This window comes from Pseudochaenichthys georgianus, chromosome 7 (genome assembly GCF_902827115.2).
Source record: "Pseudochaenichthys georgianus chromosome 7, fPseGeo1.2, whole genome shotgun sequence".
NCBI lineage: Eukaryota > Metazoa > Chordata > Actinopteri > Perciformes > Channichthyidae > Pseudochaenichthys > Pseudochaenichthys georgianus.
In genome coordinates this window covers 43,545,292-43,559,022 of record NC_047509.1, presented here as the reverse complement: position 1 = coordinate 43,559,022, position 13,731 = coordinate 43,545,292, and the positions used below count along the sequence as shown (strand labels likewise).

General features: G+C 41.1%; 1 protein-coding gene across 2 annotated transcripts in view; it reads right to left on the bottom strand.

Annotated features, from left to right (window-relative positions):
- Nucleotides 1-13,731, bottom strand: part of LOC117449127 (fatty acyl-CoA reductase 1-like) — a 57,955-nt gene that overhangs the window by 40,976 nt on the left and 3,248 nt on the right. Inside the window, exon 1 of one of the 2 annotated variants that reach the window (XM_034086538.2) lies at nt 1,299-1,423. The exons of the other annotated variant lie outside the window; for it this stretch is intronic. The gene's annotated coding sequence lies outside the window, so the exon portion shown is untranslated. Of the gene's footprint in view, nt 1-1,298; nt 1,424-13,731 lie in introns of those variants that run through there. 2 annotated transcript variants of the gene reach the window in all.

Below are 13,731 nucleotides of genomic sequence, written 5' to 3'. Positions count from 1 at the left end.
ATGACTCTGCACTTGTCCCTGTTTGTGATTGGTCAAATGTTGCTAACCCCGCCCCTTTCACATGAACGCGCTCTCAGCTGGAGAGAGAACCCTGGCTAGATTTACCGAGTTGATAACCAGTGTCGTAGGAGCCGCTCGTTTGTTAGGGTTAGTTAAGATAACTCAAACATATCCAGGGTCTGTTGAACTGGCTCTCGTAGTACAGTTTACTGGTGGCTGCATAGCAGCGCTAATGTCAAAGACACAAACATTATATTATTATGTTACCAGGATGCAGTGACACACATATTTGGGAAGGCTTACGGCGGGTCCACACACATGGACATGAAAAAAATGTTGATACTGGGCGTGTCTGAAGCTTGGCGATTTTTTGCGAGCAACGCGACCAACAACCAATCACATGAATCTCCCACCACCGACATACAAAGCAATAGCAATGTTAAAACGAAGTAAACTGGATATAAACTCCCCAAACAGGCGAAACACCTACCAGTATCACCCACTGTCTCTGCCACCTCCCTCCGGTTTGTATCCCGGTAAATAGTTCTGGTCGTAAAGAACCGGGTGATTTGCTACCGTAATTTCTCGTTTGGAATATGAGGAAATGAACTGCGGTCTGGCTCTCCCAGCTTGCACGCGGTTTGATTGGCTAGCGCTTGTACTGGCGGGATTTGCATAAACGGGATTTGATTGGCTGATGCCAGCTTCGAAAGCATCGGGAGCATCAAAAGTTGAACATTGCTCAACTTGTGATGCTCACGATGCTTCCAAAGCCATGCTCCGCTCCCCACAATGCAGTTCGGCGAAGAATCAAAATCTTCTACGTCACCCCATTCAAGTGAATGGGCATAGCTTTGAAAGATTGTTTTCATGCCTGTGTGTGGACGGGGCGTTAGCCTTCCCTAGCCTACAGTACCCGCCGCCCCTGTGCTTACTGTGTTGCCACAGACGTCCTCCCTTCATTTAGAGCTTAAACTAACTACAGAGGAAACGACAGGGTGGAAAAAGGAGAACCATAGAACATTAAGATTGTTGTTTAACATTTGAGCCCCATGTAGGCTGGGGGGTCACGACTGACTTTATTAGTGACAGTGAAATGTGAGTAAACGGTATTACCCACAAAGAGTAACTTTTTCCTTCTATCTGCGTATATCTGCGACCAACACCCCTCCCTCCCTCCCTCCTCCGCATCTCTTCATACACCCGTCACACACTGGAGCCTAGCGGCAGTTAGCTTTAGCTGGGGCGGCTGCTCAGTGACTGCGGATTCGTGAACATTGATTGAGGGGGGTACGTACCCAAAATGTGATGTTTCCCGGTTCTGGAAGTTGTGAGTTTCTGTGGGCGGCGGAGCGGCGTGAGAAGAGACAGAGGAGCTGAGCAGGAAGAGAGCCAGGGCGGAACCATCAGCCTGCCGACGTGACGTCAGCAGGACGGCGGCCCCCGGCACAGATAGGGTGAAAAAGAGGCACCACTCCTCCGTATTCTATGGAAGCCCATATCAGCCAAAGAAATAAAAGAAATTATCCTGTAATCATAATTATGATTTACTATCTTTTTATTATGACATACTATCTCATTATGACTTTCTATCTAAAACGAATGAGAAATGTTAAAGTTAATTTCATTCCAATAATGAGATAGTAAATTATAATCTTGAATTACAGGATTTTTTTATTTTCTGTGGCAGAAATTGGCTGCCATAGTATTTCACTTCTTCACTTCTTAATAAAAATGATTCAGGTTGACTAAAACTCACTGTGTCCAACAGAACAGGTGGGCAATGTTCAGGGGGACTGTTCACTATTGCTAATGAACCCAAATTGTCCTTGAGGGCAATTGGGCAGTAGTATCAGTGACGTGCACAGACATTTATAGGGGCAGGTGCTCAAGAGAAAAAAAAAAGGGCACCTTCTGAGTCGTCGTGGCGGTCTGGCGGTCGCCCCGCGTGCGAAGCGTGCGTGTGCCAAAATTGTGTGCGAAAATTGTGCCAGGATAATGTCGGATTTTGTTAGTTTATTTTCGGTTTTTGGTTACTCCTTCCATCTCTCCCTCGTTTGGTCAGAAAGCACTGTTTCTGAACATGGTGCTGCTCTGGACTCTGACATTTCTGCTTCATCTGTGTCTGACTCAGAGATATTTTCTATGGATTTGTCTCCCTCATCTTAGGATGGACTATTGCAGGACAGCAGGGGACTGCTTCCCTGAGGCCTGCTGTAGCTGCCTAGAATACAAACAATATAGAATATGATGTTTATTTCAATTATTTGGGTAAGGCAATGCAATGCATGACAACATTAAGACTCACCAGACTTTAACTGTCATGGCCAAAATTCAACACCCTACCACTAGTTGTTGTTTTTTTGTCATTTGGCAAGTAGCTTCATGTCTGATGTAGTATCACCAAAGCACTTAGTGTGGTTACCAATAAATGGTGGGGCCTCTCAATAAAATTATAGTATTATTTATTATTATTACTACTATTATTATCACAGTTCAAATCTGAGCATGAAAGGGAAAGGGCTCTAGAACAAACAGTTTGTCCCTTAACATGACTCTGGCCTTTCTTTCTTCATCTTCATCATTGATGATGGGTAAGGGTTTCATCAGGCACATCTGCATCCTCATCTTCCTTGCTGGTAGGCTCAGGCTGCTTTACCCAGGGAGAGCAGAGAGCTGCTTCCCCGGGCTGCTTGCTGGAGCTCTCTTTGTTTTTCTTTTCTTATCCTGTCTCTTCTTGGCATTATTCTACAAGTGGTAAATGCAAATGAGCTAAATCAATGTACTGCTCTGCTGTGCATGATTAAGGGTTAATCTCCTAGAAACATTTAACAGCAGCATTAATGTAAACCTATAAGGTTACTAGGCTACTACTTATATTGTACTTTTTGAGGCATTTTTACTTTACTTGAGTATTTCCCATTTTCAATACATTTACTACTCCACTACATCTCAGATGCAAATATTCTACTTTTACTCCACTACAATTATTTGAAAACTTTAGTTAGTTACTATGTAGATTTTGATTAAGATTATTACAAAACATACATTTAATCACTTCAGCCCTAGCATAATGACGCATTGTGAGCGTAGATCTGCTATTTTCAAAAGTGCACAACGAGACTAAATGGATGGATGCAAGAAAAGAAGTGAAGTTATAGTTTAGTTTGGCATCTGATTTAGGGGACTAAACAATACACTCGTTGTATTTGTTACCTGGTGGTTACTTACTTGGTCGTCACTAGGCAACCTGATCTCACCAGAATGCGTGACTCCACCACGACTCCTTAACACCACAATGCGTGGTGGAGTCACGAACTTTGTTACATTTGCGTGTCGGCACCACGCAAACAACCCCAATGTAAAGTGAATGAGGCCTTTCGTGGTGCACACACGCATTTCTACAACGTGCATTGTGTGTAATGCAACTGTTAATTTTATTAAATTAGTTAGTCTTTAAGGAAGGCCAGAGCTTCAGCTGTGTCAAATAGATTATTCCCTTTAGTTAACGTTATTTAAAAGATAATGATCATGTCTTGTATTACGAGCGTCCATTCCCATTGGATAACGGAGAATTTTACACCCGGAAGTAAGTAGCCTATTCTCCTTACTGTCGATTGATTTTACAGTGATATCTGCACTACTCATCGACTAAAAAACACCAAATTGTCCTTGTTAATTACACAACATTGATTGGTTTGAATTGTGTGCAATGCTTTTGTATTTTCCCCCTTCGATTCGGAGAAACAAATATTTTTTCGGAGTTTTTGGACGGCAGAAGACACTACACTACCCAGAATCCTCAGCTATCGTTTGGGACTACACCATGAACCCTGTGATCAGCCCTCAAGCTCTTTGATTGGTTGACCTCCAACTGCATTCCATATGAAAAAAAACGTTTCGTAAAAGAGAAACATACTTTATTCAGCAGTGCTTGCTTTACTCTTTGATAGTCATCACATGAATGCATTGTAATAAATGGTTTGGCTGCATTAAATATTACACATCTGTCTTAGTTCTTTATTTATCTACAGAGATCGGGCATCAGAATACACCGGAAACTATTCTTTTACCGTTCTGTTTTAATTTCACAATAAAGTTAGTAGTATATTTTATTTTGTTATTGTTTTTTATTAACTACTAGACGACTGGGTCATGTTAAGACCATCTTTTTTTGGTTGCTATGGGTTTTTTCCATCGCTTTTGTGTTACAAATATCAAAACAATAACAAAATAATATTCGTCGTAAACTAAACCGGAAACAGCAGTATATTTTATTTTGTTAACACTGTAAACTTGACAGCCTTTTAACCTATGCTTTTAACCAAGCGGCAAACTCTGGGGAAGAGGGCAAGCCAATACGGAAGTGCCACACACTGCAGTTCATATATTGGCCGATAGGCGATGGCTGCAGAAAGGAGCAATTTCCATAGACCCCCATGTTAAAATGCCCAACTTTACAGCGGAAAAAAACATGTTTCTCTCCCTGGCTCCATACATTTTATTATCGATATAGTTAGATTCCACCTTCATGATTATGGATCTGTGAGTGAATTGTTTTCTAACGCGACCCTTTTATTTATATTAGGTCTTAAAGTTTGTGCATACATTAGGGCGTGGTCACTTTGATTGACAGATACGTGCCTCACTGTCAGCTAACAGCAACTTGTCCACTCTGCTAGGCTACAACCATAGAGGCTACAACGTTAGTTAGTCATAGTACTTGACCCTTTAGCTTTAGCCGTGTTCGTGGTGATATACCAGACAATTAAGATGTCGTGCTGTGCGCTTGAATGTACTAACAGAACTTCCAAGAAGTCTACTCACAGCTTTTTTCGGTGAGTAAAATGATAATATTATACATGTTAACCACGTTAGCAGGTGTTTGTGTGCTTGTTAGCTTAGCTTGTTATGTAGCTAGCTAAGGATGTAACCCTTTATGCATGTGTATATATATATATATATACAGTTTAGTTTATGATTCAGCCTTGGGTAAGACTTTTATAGTCTATGGCTATGACGCCCATAATGCTAAATGGGAGCAAATGTTAAAAGGGGACCCAATTATCCCAGTGGTGGCCGCCGGAGTCCGCCGCCGAAGCTAACCGGAGCCAGCGGCGGAGCCCGGCGTTATAACTGGAGATCAAGGAATGCAGCGAAACGCGGACTTGGTTCGCCTGCAGCCCGCTATAGTATTAGCTAAAGAAATGATGTTGAACAAGGCTTATTAAGCTGAACATCGCCACAATTGTTCTGCTATGTATCGGTACTTATTTTTATTTTATTAACGTGTGAATGACAAGCATTAAGAATAACAACAAATAGCTATTTATCTTGCATATTGTCTCGTTTGATTATGAATGTAACGTTTATATAGTGGAACTACACTGTTTTATCAAAACCAAAGTGCCACGCAGTAACTTGGTAGGCCCATGCATGTATTTCAGCAGGAAATGTGCAACCTAGATTACATTTACCAACACAGACTATATAGAAATATTTGTAAAAGTTGGTCATGCGTTACTAAGTGAATATGGCATTAACCCTCCTGTTGTCTTTGGGTCGGTTTTCATGTATTTTTGAATAAAGGTTTCCTTTCGGTGATCCAGACAGGCTGGACCAGTGGGTGCTGAACATCCGGAGGAATACATGGACCCCCAACGTTTCTTCTCGCCTGTGCAGTGCACACTTTGAGTGTCATCCCTTCAGCACGGACTCATGGGTACAGATCCTTTTTTTAAAACAAAATAACTTGGTTCCATTTGTGAGTGTAAATTGTTGTTACTAATTAAATACATGTTATACATTATACAATGCTAAATAATTGTTATGGCACAGCTTGCACATCAGTGATGAGTAATGTTCTTTTTATTAAAGGCCAAATTAAGATTTTGCCAGTTAAGTAAAGAAAAATAGTCTTTTATGCAAAGACTCTTTATCATAGATAGAGAATTGCCATTTCCCCCACATACTCTATGTTAAAAACAGATGATTATATTACCTTTTTTTTACATTATTTTAATAGCAACATTCATTCATCTGTTGTCATCTTATAACTTATTTATCTTAACAGCTATCACTGTAAAAAAAAATGATTTAATTTAATTTTACTATACAATATTTATCTTTACATTCTGTTCTTGCATATGTCTTATTATATTTACGTGTATATAGATTTCTGCCTGCACTAATTTATTATTCTTAATTTAATTTTGAATTTCTTTTATTGTTTTATGTCTTATATAACTGTTGCATTGTTGGAGGAGCTCGGGACAGATGATTTTCATTGCCATTCCCACACTGTAGCCTAAGTGCTATGACATAAATCCTTTGAATCTGAATCTTGGAAACACGTAATTGTTGAATGGATTAACTGCATAGTTAACACGTTGGCCCTCTATTGTCTTTTATAATGCACTCTTACATTTAAACAACATTATTCAAAAGAAAGTTGAATATCTACAGACCTCAAAAAGTTATTTTATGTGTTTTTTGTTATTATTTTTATTAGGGAAGGAGATGCCTGAAAAACACTGCAGTGCCCACCATTTTCTATTTCACCAATGGCAAAGAACAACAGCCTGGAAGGAGAAGCAGGGTGAGTAGCAATGACGAGGTAAGTGACACTCCTAGTTCGACTGTTAATAGCAATGAGGAGGTTGCAGATGTCGACCATGGTAGTGGTGAAAACAGTCTTGCTGCTGATCAGAGCAATATCATTATGATACAAGGCATGCCTGAAGAAGCCTTTGTTGTTCCACATGTGGAGCATAATGACATTCCAACAGTCAATGCTTGTGAGGAGGGTGTTGGTTTGGGCAGCAGCAGCCAACAAACAAAACAAATTGGAAAACAGGCAGACTCCGCCTCTGTTCACTCCCCACCCAGGCTGTACACCATCACACCCAGACACCACCCCCACCCAGGCTGTACACCACACACCCCCACCCAGGCTGTACCCATCACTCCCCCACCCAGCTGTACACCATCACTCCCCACCCAGGCTGTACACCATCACTCCCCCACCCAGCTGTACACCATCACTCCCCCACCCAGGCTGTACACCATCACTCCCCACCCAGGCTGTACACCATCACTCCCCCACCCAGGCTGTACACCATCACTCCCCCACCCAGGCTGTACACCATCACTCCCCCACCCAGGCTGTACACCATCACTCCCCCACCCAGGCTGTACACCATCACTCCCCCACCCAGCTATACACCATCACTCCCCCACCCAGGCTGTACACCATCACACCCCCACCCAGGCTGTACACCATCACTCCCTCACCCGGCTGTACACCATCACTCCCCCACCCAGGCTGTACACCATCACTCCCCCACCCAGGCTGTACACCATCGCTATCTGTCACCATCGCTACATCGCTGCATGACTGCAGGCAGCTTTGAATGCACTCACAAGGTGGGGGAAATAATAGTCACAGATAAATCTAGCCCAGTGAGGGAAGCTTTTGGACAATATGTCTGCAGACCCTTAATAGTCCTGATGTTATATAATGGTGAATTAAAGGCTTGTTGTGTGCATTTATCTGGTCATTTATCTAATTGTATACAATGCTGTGATGAGCTGAACATATGCTGCACACTGTGCGTTGTGATTGGAAGCCATTGGTATAGAAGTTTGTAGTGATGTGTCGGTCGCGAACGAGCCGGTGCAAAGAGCCGGCTCTTTTAAGTGAACGACGGTAATACAAGTAATACAAGACAGAATGATATGATGATCTCCGCGCTACGGGTGCTCCGTGCATGCATGTAATATCCAAGGATTAGAGACTGTTGGATGCTGCTGTTTGGAGCATTGCAATATATTTATTTTCACTATGTTATTTATGATTATCTTTAGGCTCAGCTGTTGCTGTCTTTTTTTCTTTAGTTAATACTGAATAGAGCCCTGCTGTTTTGTTAAGGTTTTTTTCTTTAAATATCATTTTAAAATGTCGATAGAGTAGCTGTCCTTTTTCTAAATGTCTATGCTTAAGTTTTTATAGGTGTTGCCATCTGCTTTGTGTGGCGTGGTTCTACAAGCAAGTCAGTGCATGCACTGGGTGGTCTCAGAGGGTCTGTAAATGCAATGAAAACATTTGGCCACAGCAAATCATTTATATTAAACATGTCATTTTTACTTTTGAATACTTCAGTACAAAGGATGTCTTGAATGTAAGTGATATATGTGTACACATATAAATCATTAGTCAAAACAGGGCTACATTTGATTGAATTAAAAAGGTATAATATGTGGTAACTGAAGAGCCGTTTGGGAGCCGAAAGAGCCGGCTCTTCTTGGTGAGCCGAGCCAAATGATCCGGCTCGTTTGGCGAAGGACCGGAAACCCAGAGTTTTCCCTGAAGTTAGCTCGCTAAGTGAAAATCCGGCTTTGTAGTACAGGCCTCTGGTGTCTCATGTTATTGTGTTCTTCAATGCAAGCAGCAGCCAGATAAAGCTGAAGTCAGGGCGTGTGTTGTCCTGCACAACCTGATATTGACACACCGTCAGTACAAACATGTGACCACAGTCCTCGACATGTGCTGCTCAATTACTGGGTTTTACAGAGATGCAACAAATACCTCGGACAGGATGAGACCAACCCAAATGAAACTAATCAGGATTATTTCAACTTCTTTTTGTGGCCGTCATCTCTGTAAGCACAGCACTCACAATGATAATGAGAGCATCAAGTAGACAACGTTTGTATGTCAGAAATGTATACTGTACATTAGGGGTGTAACGGTATCCGTCTTCGTCCCGTACCGTCACGGTTCGGACGTCACAGTTCGGCACATGCAGTCACACGGCGAATACGCCTTTTTTTTACGAGTGGGAAAAAAGTCTGTAACTCAGGGCAGTATTCACTATATATAATCCAGGGGGCGGTATTGCACCTAAAAGCCAGCCGCCCGTAAATAACAAATGAAGAACAAGAACAAAACACAACAAAACGAACACAATACATGAAGAAGAAAAGTTAGTAGCTACGGCGAGTTCACACAACACTCAGGAGCTAGAAGACCCACCTGCTTCTTTTAAACCAGCTGTGTGGGAACATGTCGGGTTCCCTGTGGACTACAACAATGATGGGGTGCGAATTGTGGATCGGACGAGGACGGTGTGTCGGCGTTGTTCGACAGCGGTGCGGTATGCTCGTGGTAACACGTCAAACATGCTCAATCACATCCGAGTCAGTCTCAGTCCCCAGCGAGAGGGTTTTCTCGACGGCAGGTGACATAGTTACCGCCAACAGATCTGCCCTCACTGCTGACAACGTAGACTAACTCGTCTTTCTGAAGAACAACTTGAAAATAGAGTAAAGCTTGAGTACCTTTATTTATGCATAATGGCCTCACACACTCACAAGTTAATTGCACATGTTAGACATTGCTCCTAAAGGTAAAGATTTTATTTGTTTTATATTTATCATTGTATTTATTTTTATTTTGACATCAGGAGATGTTATACAGTTCTGTATGCCTTTTATTGATTGTGATTGAAACACTTTATTATTATTTATTTTAATATTATAATATTATATATTTAATATTATATTAATATTTCTTTTTAGTTGTACAGCTTATTTAACCTTTTGGTTTGACATCAGCCATTATACATAATATGGCCATCTGTGTGTTACTGTTTGTGGTTTGTTTTTAACTGTGTAATACAGTTAATGATTCCAAATGTTAGAGTTCCTTATTTCCATACCAAAACTTGCACGACTGTTACAAATAAATAACAGCAAAAGAATATTATGCATTTGGGACTTTTTTTTGCTTTTCCTTGTTGTACCGAACCCGTACCGAACCGTGACCCCCAAACCGAGGTCTGAACCGAACCGTGACTTCTGTGAACCGTTACACCCTACTGTACATGTTAATAAACTTAACATGTATTCATTTGGATTAAGAATAAGTGCCAGTTGTTAAGGTAATGTCACATTAAGTGGCAGGACTACACCAGGGCTCAGATTTCCTCCTGCTGCCTTGTCTACGAACTCAGTGTCCATGTTTGAGAAAACAAACTCAATTTGGTCATGAACTAACTGAAGAGGGAATCTTTTGGATTTGGTTTTAATTGTGTAAGTAATTCTTACAAAATGTTGTAAATAAATCTTAAATAAGATAAATTATGTAATGATCATACATCTTGATACACAAAGCTGGGGTCCTGTGTATGTCACTGCAGTTGTGTTTATGTGAACCAATGCAGAACTGGGACAGGTCAAATCTGTTTCTGAACGTCTCTGACAGATGACATTAACCCTCTGGAGTCGGTGGACGCGCCGGCCCGTCCAGGTGCGCATCATTTTACGTAATTAATCATATATTTTCGATTATAAGGAGTAGAAACATGATTCAGATATCCGCGGAATCGCTGGAAGGGTAGCTTTCCAGCGGTATCTCCTGTGAGACTGTAACCAGGGCACAGCAGCCAATATGGCCGCTCAAAGCAGCTTGACTTTACACTGTGTGGTAGGGCTGTGCAATTTAATCGATCTTGCGATATATATCGATATTTAGTTTTCCGAGAAAGTATCGATATTTCAGCCGCGGGTATCGATACATTAAGTCTGATAACTGTGTTCGTTATACTCGCGTCAGGAGAGAAGCTTTAACAAGGAGACTGATTGAGTCTCTGAGAATGTTCAAATGTATACTTTAATTAATAAAAAGTGCAGTAATGTTACAAGCAGAAGATGGTTCAGTCAGAAAAACAGCTGTGTTCTGGCTCTCGTGAGCGAAGGGAAGAGAGCGAGCTCCACCTTTCCAGCTGTTAAATATCCTCTGCTGAATCCTCCCTGTGGGCCGGTTGGCGCTGCTGGGGATCGGCCCTCCACGTCTCCAATGTTCGTTGTTGCGCATTACAGAGGATTCAGACATTGCACATTAAATATATAACTAAACACGCCTTTTCTCCTCCTTATCTCTTTCATGACTTTTCATTTAAAACGCTGTAATCAATACTCCAAAAATACCTCACGGCTGTGTATCATTTCCGGTAGTTCCGAATGTTGTCTCATGCTACCCACGTCTGTAAACAACTTATTCAAATAAACTGTACCTTCATTTAATATTCAGCAATAATAATATCTCGAACGTTATACAGTAGTTGTAGTGTTGAAATCAGTAGGTTTCGGTGTGCAACACTCCGTGTCATATCGCTACTAAATTCACCTCTATAGGAAATTGTATATTAGCCACATGCTAAATGCTAACCGGAGATGAAGGATTTTCAGAATTAAAAGCTCAACAACTGGTTGTGCACAACAACTTCTGGTTTTTCAGTATAAAACATCATTTAAACTGACGGTATGTTTAAGGTACTTTATGCCATCAAAACATTGATTTTAATTTCTAACAAGTCCCATTCAAATCCCCCCGTGTTCCGCCACCTGCTGCACCTTTTCATTCTCCATTGTCCATTGTGATACTGCACTTTACAGCTAGAGTTTGCACTGTTTCAATAAATGAAATTAATTTTCTCACCACATCTTTTGATTCATTTTGTCCAGCATTTGCAAGCTGGAGACTCTCTGTCAGAGCCATATATTGTATAATTGATGCTTTCAGTTTTCAGTTGAATTAATTCAATCCAAGTCAATGGAACACTCACAAGATGTCACCAAAATCCCACTGTCCCTTTAAAATCTTTCAGAAAATGATATAAGTGTATCGAATTATATCGAATCGTATCGAATCGTATCGTTGGCTGAATATCGTGATATATATCGTATCGTTGGCTGAATATCGTGTATCGTATCGTATCGTGAGATTAGTGTATCGCCACAGCCCTACTGTGTGGGATTGGTGGATTCGTGTGTCCGTCAAGGAAATCTCAGCCGGCAGCCATCATGGTCTGAAATGACCAATGGACATCGAGAAATCACTAAGGGCCTACCCACCAAGTAAACAAAACATAAACCACGTGTCTCCCATCAGTTTACGTCTGTGAGGAAAGAGAGAGAGAGAGACAGAGAAAATGGCTAAAAAAACTTTACAGTTGCCGACTTCGCTAGAGATTGTTTTCGCTAGCAGCAGTGAAGATAGAGCCTCAGATGTTCAGAACCTGAAGTCTTCGACTCTTCTGAAGAAGAAGAACACAAAGACAACAACAAGGATCCATTTGGACATGGGTAAGTGTAAATATTACAGTAATAGTGTACTGGCAATGTGTGGGGAATACCGCGAAAATGAACAATAGGTTTATTGATATATATTTTTTATCGATAGTCATGAACTTTTTCTTGGGACAAAATAGACTCCATTAGCAAACGTTTAGTCTGTGTTAACGTTATTTTGGTGTGTAAAAGTGAGATTACATGTGTAGATGATTAAATTAATCATTTTATTCGTCCCACAACGGAGACATTTACAGTGACATGTTTTTTGTCATCGATTGTTTTATCATACTGTTCTGTACAGATGAGACTGTCATAGATTTATTTATGTGTGCTGTTATTATTTTACCGTCCTGTACAGATGAGACTTTGTAATCAGATGTAGCCTATGTATATGTGTGTCTGTGATTTTATACTGAATGTAAAGTAACTGAAATACCTGTGTGTGTGTGTGGTGTGTGTGTGTGTGTGTGTGTGTGTGTGTGTGTGTGTGTGTGTGTGTGTGTGTGTGTGTGTGTGAGAGAGAGATCGAGAAAGACTCCTTCTGCAACCTCCCAAACTTTCTTTTTATGTGTGCATTGTTATTTGTGCTTGAGCAACATTTTACTTGAACTTTATTTCAATGAAATTAGTTGTAATTGTTGTCCTACATTTGTATTTGTTTTACAGAGATGTTCACAACTGTCTGGGCTAGTGGCCCAGAGGCGGCGTTATCCAGCAGCCACAACATCCATCTGTGCCGGCCCCCAGGTCAAGATCTACTGTGGCTCAAGGGCCTTCACCAGAGCCATCACCACCAAGGACCAGCAGACCAGCATCACTACAGCAGCCTCCACCTCCATCTGCGGCTGCCACCAGGTCAAGATGCACCTCAGCACAAAGGCTCCACCACAGCCATCACCTTCAACCCAGCCAGCAAGGAGGTCTTGTGGAGGTCTCGTATAGCACTTGTACACCCCACCTACACAGCAGCCCATGCACCATCACCCCCACCTACATAGCAGCCAGACCCACTGTCTTGGAAGACAGACAAAGACCTTGACACTGTCTTGACATTTATAATGAATAGTTGGTTGAAAGTTCTGATGTTCAATATTGTAAATAGTTAGATTTTCCAGTTTCTTATATTTATATAAATAGTTGGTTGGAAAAAAAAGGTTGAATGCTCAATTTGTATTTGTACACATCACATGAACCTTGGTATGTAATATGAAGTCATTATTCAGTCCTGATGTATCTCAGTCCCTGCTGTGGTGAAAGTAGAGTGATAAACACCTGTTTTACTCAAAATTCGAATTACTTTTTTTTCATTTTAGACATGAATTACACATTTATATACAGTGTAATTCAAATAGTTCACTGCTTTTGTGATCCTAAGACTTTGGTAACCAAATCTAAAACACCAAAACATTTCGATCACATGAGTAAATGTGTGTTTTCACAAGAGTTTTGAAGATTTTCCGAAAATCGGATTTCACATTTTAAGCTTTTGAGCTACTTATCTCATCAAACAGTGCTCTAAGGTGAGTAATTTGCATATATAGCAAGACCAGACATTGTCCTGAACATTTTGATATTTATCACATGGGGTGCCATGTT